The 6,000-nt window shown below is 66.5% G+C and overlaps 1 long non-coding RNA gene across 3 annotated transcripts in view; it reads left to right on the forward strand.

Annotated features, from left to right (window-relative positions):
• Window positions 1-4,250: 4,250 nt before the first annotated feature.
• LOC138847518 (uncharacterized) overlaps window positions 4,251-6,000 on the forward strand; it is a 23,830-nt gene continuing 22,080 nt past the window's right edge. The window contains exons 1-2 of one of the 3 annotated variants that reach the window (XR_011385367.1): window positions 4,251-5,312; window positions 5,707-5,818. This is a non-coding gene — a long non-coding RNA (uncharacterized lncRNA). Of the gene's footprint in view, window positions 5,313-5,346; window positions 5,819-6,000 lie in introns of those variants that run through there. The other 2 variants (XR_011385366.1, XR_011385368.1) reach the window with 2 other exon arrangements.

Below are 6,000 nucleotides of genomic sequence, written 5' to 3' on the forward strand. Positions count from 1 at the left end.
GTGGGATCCGTGGTGCAGGGGACCCCCAGTTTGCTCGGCCAGCCCTCTGCTGGGGGACGCTGGGTGGTGTCCGGGGCGGGGGGTGGGAACTGTCCCACGCAGGTCTTTCTGTGGACAAACGCTCCACCCTGGAGAAGTAGCCGCGGTGGCAGTCCTGGGTCCAAGGCAGCTGTTGGCTTCACTGTCGGCCCCCGAGGACGACTTTTCCCGGAGCATCCGGGCATCTGCGTTCCCTGCAGTGACTCGCGAGCGTGCCGGCGGCCCCACCTCCTCAGCGAGGTTTGGTGCTGTCCGTCTTCTGGGATGGTGACCATGCGGTGGGGGTCACCTGTGCAGGCCCCAGGGACGGGTGATGCTGAGCCCTGGGGACGCCCCCGCGGCCGCCCAGCCCTGCCCTCCAGGAAGTGCCGGCTCGCACTGGCTCGGCCCTCGGAGCCTCTCCTTAGTGACCTGTCGGCCCACCCACAGCACCTGGCGACCCCTTTTGCTGGTGGCCGGCCGGCAGGAGCCCAGGCTCGTGAGCCGTCCCCCACTGCCCTCCCAGGCTCCTCAGCGGGGGGCTGGTTTGGAAGCAGAGAAACCAGGACGCAGACCGTCCCTGAGAAGCGACGCGGGGGACAAGTGCAGACTTAATCACCGCCGCAGCCCTCACCCTGGTGCGAAATTTCTGGGAAAAAAATGTGTGCCTAGGTTTTTAAAATTTTTAATTTAAGGTATAGCACAGTGTTTCATAACATGCATTTTTCGCAAGCTTCTCTCTTTTTTTAAGATTTATTTATTTGAAAATCACAGTTACACAGAGAGAGGAAAGGCAGAGAGAGAGAGAGAGGTCTTCCATTCGCTGGTTCACTCCCCAGATGGCTACAACAGCTGGAGCTGCACAGATCCGCAGCCAGGAGCCAGGAGCTTCTTCCGGGTCTCCCACGCGGGTGCAGGGGCCCAAGCACTTGGGCCATCTTCTGTTGCTTTCTCAGGCACATTAGCAAGGAGCTGGATTGGAAGTGGAGCAGCTGGGACTGGAACCGGCGCCATATGGGATGCCGGCACTGCAGGCGGTGGCTTTACCCGCTACACCACTGTGCCGGCCCCAGGATCCCACTCTTGACAGGTGTGTGGGGTACCTGGTGGCATGTGGTCCCCACAGCTCGTAAGGCTCACTGTGATGGCGGGAGTGCACCCCGGAAAGGTCACGAGCAGAAGCCTGAACCCAGGGGATCACCGCGGGGAGGCGGAGCCGGGCAGGAAGGGGTGAGCGCGTTCCCAGGCACGGGGCGAGGTCTGCCCCCCACCCCCCCGCCTTCCACCAGGGCTGACGCAGGCAGAAGCCCCCGCCAGGGCCCTGCTCTGGAACTTGCCCCCCCCCCCAGAACCACGTGGCACCCCTTTTCTGTCCTTGGTTTAGTGACCCAGGCTCGGCACAGGTACAGCAGCACAGGGCGGACGAGGACGCGCGGGAATCCGTCACGTGACGTTCACGCACCTGCACATCGCCCGGAGGACCCAGGCGCGCACGCGGCGGCAGGTGAGCCGGGTGCACGATGCGCGCGGTCGCACCTGCTCTGGGAGCCGCCCGCCGCCGCCGCTGCCCCAGCCCTCCCCGGGCTGGCGGACCGGTTCACAGGCCAGGCTCCGCGCGCCCGGCCTGGTCCCTGTCGCCCGGCAGGACGGGAAATGAGTCTGGGTTATCTGGGCCCACGTCGTCCCAGGAGGGAGGCGCCAGGCTGGGGTGGTTCGCGGGAGCAGACTCGGGCGCCGAGGCTCGCAGGCGGCCCCTGGACTTCTGCATGGGGGCGCCGGGAGGGACACAGCCCACGCCGGACGCCCGGAGCCACGGGAGGAGAAACTCTAAGCCACCACGTGTGACCTTGTCGCAGTAGCCAGAGGACACGGGCGCGGGGTTGAACTCAGACCCTGCTATGAGCAGGTGGTCCCGGGGCGGGGCGCGGGAGTGGAGTGGGCGGGTAACCCGGTGGGGGCGCTTGTATTTGCATATATGGTAATCAGGTAACCAGCGTTCACCAGGCGAAGCGTTTGACTCAGGGACAGGAGGAGGCTGAGCCCGGCGCGCGGTCACCGCCGGCGGTTTTGTGCGCTAGCGATCCTGTGCAACGTTCCCCCTCCCCAGATGGAGAGACTGAGGCCACCGCTGCTGCTGCTTCCGGAACTGGCCTGTCCCTCATCAGAGTGCAAGTTCAAGTCCCGGCTGCTCCACTTCTGACCCGGCTCTCTGCTGTGGCCTGGGAAGGCAGTGGAGGATGGCCAAGCGCTTGGGCCCTGCACCGCGTGGGAGACCGGAAGAGGCTCTGGCCAGACCTGGCTGTTGCGGCCACCTGGGGGTGAACCAGGGACGCCAGCTAAGTGCCCTGCCGGTTCCCGCACCTGCCCTGCAGGCACCGCCCAGCTCTGGGCTGTCCACGCTGGAGGGAGAGGTGCTCGCCCCGGCCTGGCTTCCGTCCTGGTGTGGAGCCCGGCTGGGTGGGCCGGGCCGGGCGTGCGGGGGACACCAGCCTCTGTCACTTAAGGCAAATGGGGTCGGGTTTGTCCACCGCAACGACGCGGGTCATGGCACACGCTCAGCTGCTCTACCGGAACCCAGAGGGGCGGTGCCCCCAGCGGGAGGGCCAGAGCCGGCCCCCGCCCGCCGCTGCTCCCCGTCCCCAGCCTCACGGCTTGTGGTTGGGACCACGTCCACACTCCCGGGAGCAGGAGGGCAGCGGAGAAGGGACCCGGAGTCACCCGGCTGTGTGTGCAGGGGCGCGGGTCCTCCGCACAGCTATGTGTGCAGGGGTGCGGGTCCTCCACCCGGCTGTGTGTGCAGGGGTGCGGGGTCCTCCACCCAGCTGTGTGTGTGCAGTGGTGCGGGTCCTCCGCCCTGCTGTGTGCAGGGGTGTGGGTTCCTCTGCACGGCTGTGTGTGCAGGGGTGTGGGTCTTCCGCCCGGCTGTGTGTGCAGGGGTGCGGGTCCTCCACCCGGCTGTGTGTGTAGGGGTGTGGGTCCTCCATCCGGCTGTGTGTGCAGGGGTGCAGGGTCCTCCACATGGGTGTGTGTGCAGGGGTGCGGGTCCTCCGCACAGCTGTGTGTGCAGGGGGCGGGGTCCTCTGCCCGGCTGTGTGTGCAGGGGTGCGGGTCCTCTGCCCGGCTGTGTGTGTGCAGGGGTGAGGGTTCCTCCGCACGGCTGTGTGTGTACAGGGGTGAGGGTCCTCCACACTGGTGTGTGTGTGCAGAGGTGCAGGTCCTCCGCCCAGCTGTGTGTGCAGGGGTGCAGGTCCTCTGCCCGGCTGTGTGTGTGCAGGGGTGAGGGTTCCTCCGCACGGCTGTGTGTGTACAGGGGTGAGGGTCCTCCACACTGGTGTGTGTGTGTGCAGAGGTGCAGGTCCTCCACCCGGCTATGTGTGCAGGGGTGCAGGTCCTCTGCCCGGCTGTGTGTGTGCAGGGGTGCGGGTCCTCTGCACGGCTGTGTGTGTGCAGGGGTGTGGGTCCTCCACACTGGTGTTTGTGTGCAAGGGTGCAGGTCCTCCACACTGGTGTGTGTGTGTGCAGGGGTGCAGGTTCCTCCACACAGCTGTGTGTGCAGGGGTGCGGGGTCCTCCACACAGGTGTGTGTGTGCAGGGATGAGGGTTCCTCCACCCAGCTGTGTGTGTGCAGGGGTGCGGGTCCTCCACCCAGCTGTGTGTGTGCAGGGGTGCGGGTCCTCCACACTGGTGTGTGTGTGTACAGGGGTGCGGGTTCCTCCGCACAGCTGTGTGTGTGCAGGGGTGCGGGGTCCTCCACACGGGTATGTGTGCAGGGGTGCAGGTCCTCCGCCTGGCTGTGTGTGTGCAGGGGTGCGGGTCCTCCGCACGGCTGTGTGTGTGTGCAGGGGTGCGGGGTCCTCCACACTGGTGTGTGTGTGCAGGGGTACGGGGTCCTCCGCCCGGCTGTGTGTGTGCAGGGGCGCGGGTCCTCCGCACAGCTATGTGTGCAGGGGTGTGGGGTCCTCCACACGGGTGTGTGTGTGCAGGGGTGTGGGGTCCTCGGCCACGGGCCTGTGGAGACTTTGTTCGTGGCCTCTCTCTCTTTCTGCAACTGTGCCTTTCAAATAAATAAATACATCTTTAAAAAATAAAATAACTAAAAATACAGCCACAAGAAATGAGAGTAATAGAAAAAAATCTGACGAAATGCAGATGCTGTAGACCCGGCCCCACCCAAGGGGAGCAGCCTCCGGCTTCTAGAACGGACCGCCGGCTTCTTCACACACGGCTGGTGGCGGGTCTCCCCGGGCCCGTCTTGGCCGCAGCCCACCCACCACGAAGGCCAGCGCGGGTGGCCCACCTCACCAGGCGCTCACCAAACCCTGGTGCATCCCTCGCCCAGGGTCGGGGGCTGGACTACATTTCCCAGCGTCCCCTGCGGGGAGGCGTGGCCACCTGCTGCATCCCGCCAATGACAGTGAGCAGGCGGGATGTGGCCCTGCCCCTTTCCGCCTGGTCCTCGACCGCCTGGCAGGCCGTCCTCCATCTGCTTTCCTCCCTCGCCATCGTGGCCGGGGCGGCCCTGGAGCCGGGGGCCGCGGAGCCCGGGCACCTGCGGGCGACTGTGACTGCGCCGCCCGCGATGGCCAAGCCCAGCCGAAGGCGGATCTGTTAACGGACTCCATCTCTGCTCTCCCTTCAAGCAGCGAGCCCTCCCCTGCGTTCGGCCTGGGGCTCCTGAGGCTGCCGCCTACCCTGCGGGGCCCCCTCGGGCCTGCCTGGACCCCAGGGCGGCTTTTCCAGGACCCGGATGGATAGGCCGGCCCGCCCCTTGCCCCTGAGCCCCCAGCCCAGGCCGCCTTCTAACACTCTGCAGCCCCCGGCCCCGTTGAGTTTGGCCGTTGGCCGTGGTGGAGACGCCGGGGGTCAGGGGTCAGCGTGTTTCCTGTCCCCACAGTCTCACCTTCCCAGGCCCCGGTAGCTCCCAGAGGCGTGGGCCGCCCCCGCGGGTGCTCCTCTGGCCGGGTGGGCTTCCGCGCCGCTCCGGGGAGGCGGAGCCTGGCCCACAGTACCTGGCGGTCAGTCAGGTAGCAGACCACACTGCCCGCACCACTCTGCCGCCCTGGGTGGTTTTCCAGATCACCACAGCTCCGCCTGTCCCGGCCGCTGGGATCCTGGCTTTCCCAGATCTCCCCTTGCCAGCCCTCGGGAGTAGACACGGTCGTCACCCCCTGGCTTTCTCAGATCTCCCCTTGCCAGCCCTCGGGAGTAGACACGGTCGCCACCCCCATTCCACAGATGGGAAAGTTGAGGTTCAAGAGCCTACTCTCCACCAGCGCCCCAGGACCACCACGAAGGCAGGGGCAGCGGTCCGGCCAGGAGGGCGGGGGGGGGGGGGGGGGCGGGGTGCTTTCGGCCAGGCCTGGTTTTCCCACTGGGGCTGGGGGGCGGTGAGTTGCTGGGTGGAAGGGGGGGGGAGCCAGACCGCACCCCAGGGAGTCCTGCACGGCCTGCCCTCCCCCTCCCCCCGCCGGCTCCCACCTCGCCCCTCCCGCGGCTCCCACCATCGGCGCGGGTCCTGCGCGCACCCACGGCTCTGCCTCCCGAGGAGGCTGTGTGCTCACTTTGCAAAACAGAAATTTATAGCCCAAGTAATTGATCACGGTGCTCCTGCCTCCCTGCATCCTAACTCCCTTCTCCCCGCGCCCGCTCTCCCCTCGCTTTTTTTCTCGGCGCCATCTGTGGTGTCAGAGAGAAGGAAGCCAGAGACGGAGGGGGCGTGCTGGTCCCACGTGTGCCAGTTACAGTCACGTGAAACTGTCCCCGTCTGCACCACGGAGGCGCCGGTAACACCTGCTCGCAGGTGTGCTGGGAGGCGGGGGTGGGGGGCCACTGGGAGCCCGAGGAATTCAGCCATTGGCTCAAGGTCACAGTGTTGGTAACACCTGGGGGGGGGGCACACCACTGGACCACACTGCCCCACCACCGGGGATCAGGAGGTGAAAGGCGTTGGGAACCCAGGCAGTCCTCACACTTCTCCACGCC

This window comes from Oryctolagus cuniculus, chromosome 1 (genome assembly GCF_964237555.1).
Source record: "Oryctolagus cuniculus chromosome 1, mOryCun1.1, whole genome shotgun sequence".
Classification (NCBI taxonomy): Eukaryota; Metazoa; Chordata; class Mammalia; order Lagomorpha; family Leporidae; genus Oryctolagus; species Oryctolagus cuniculus.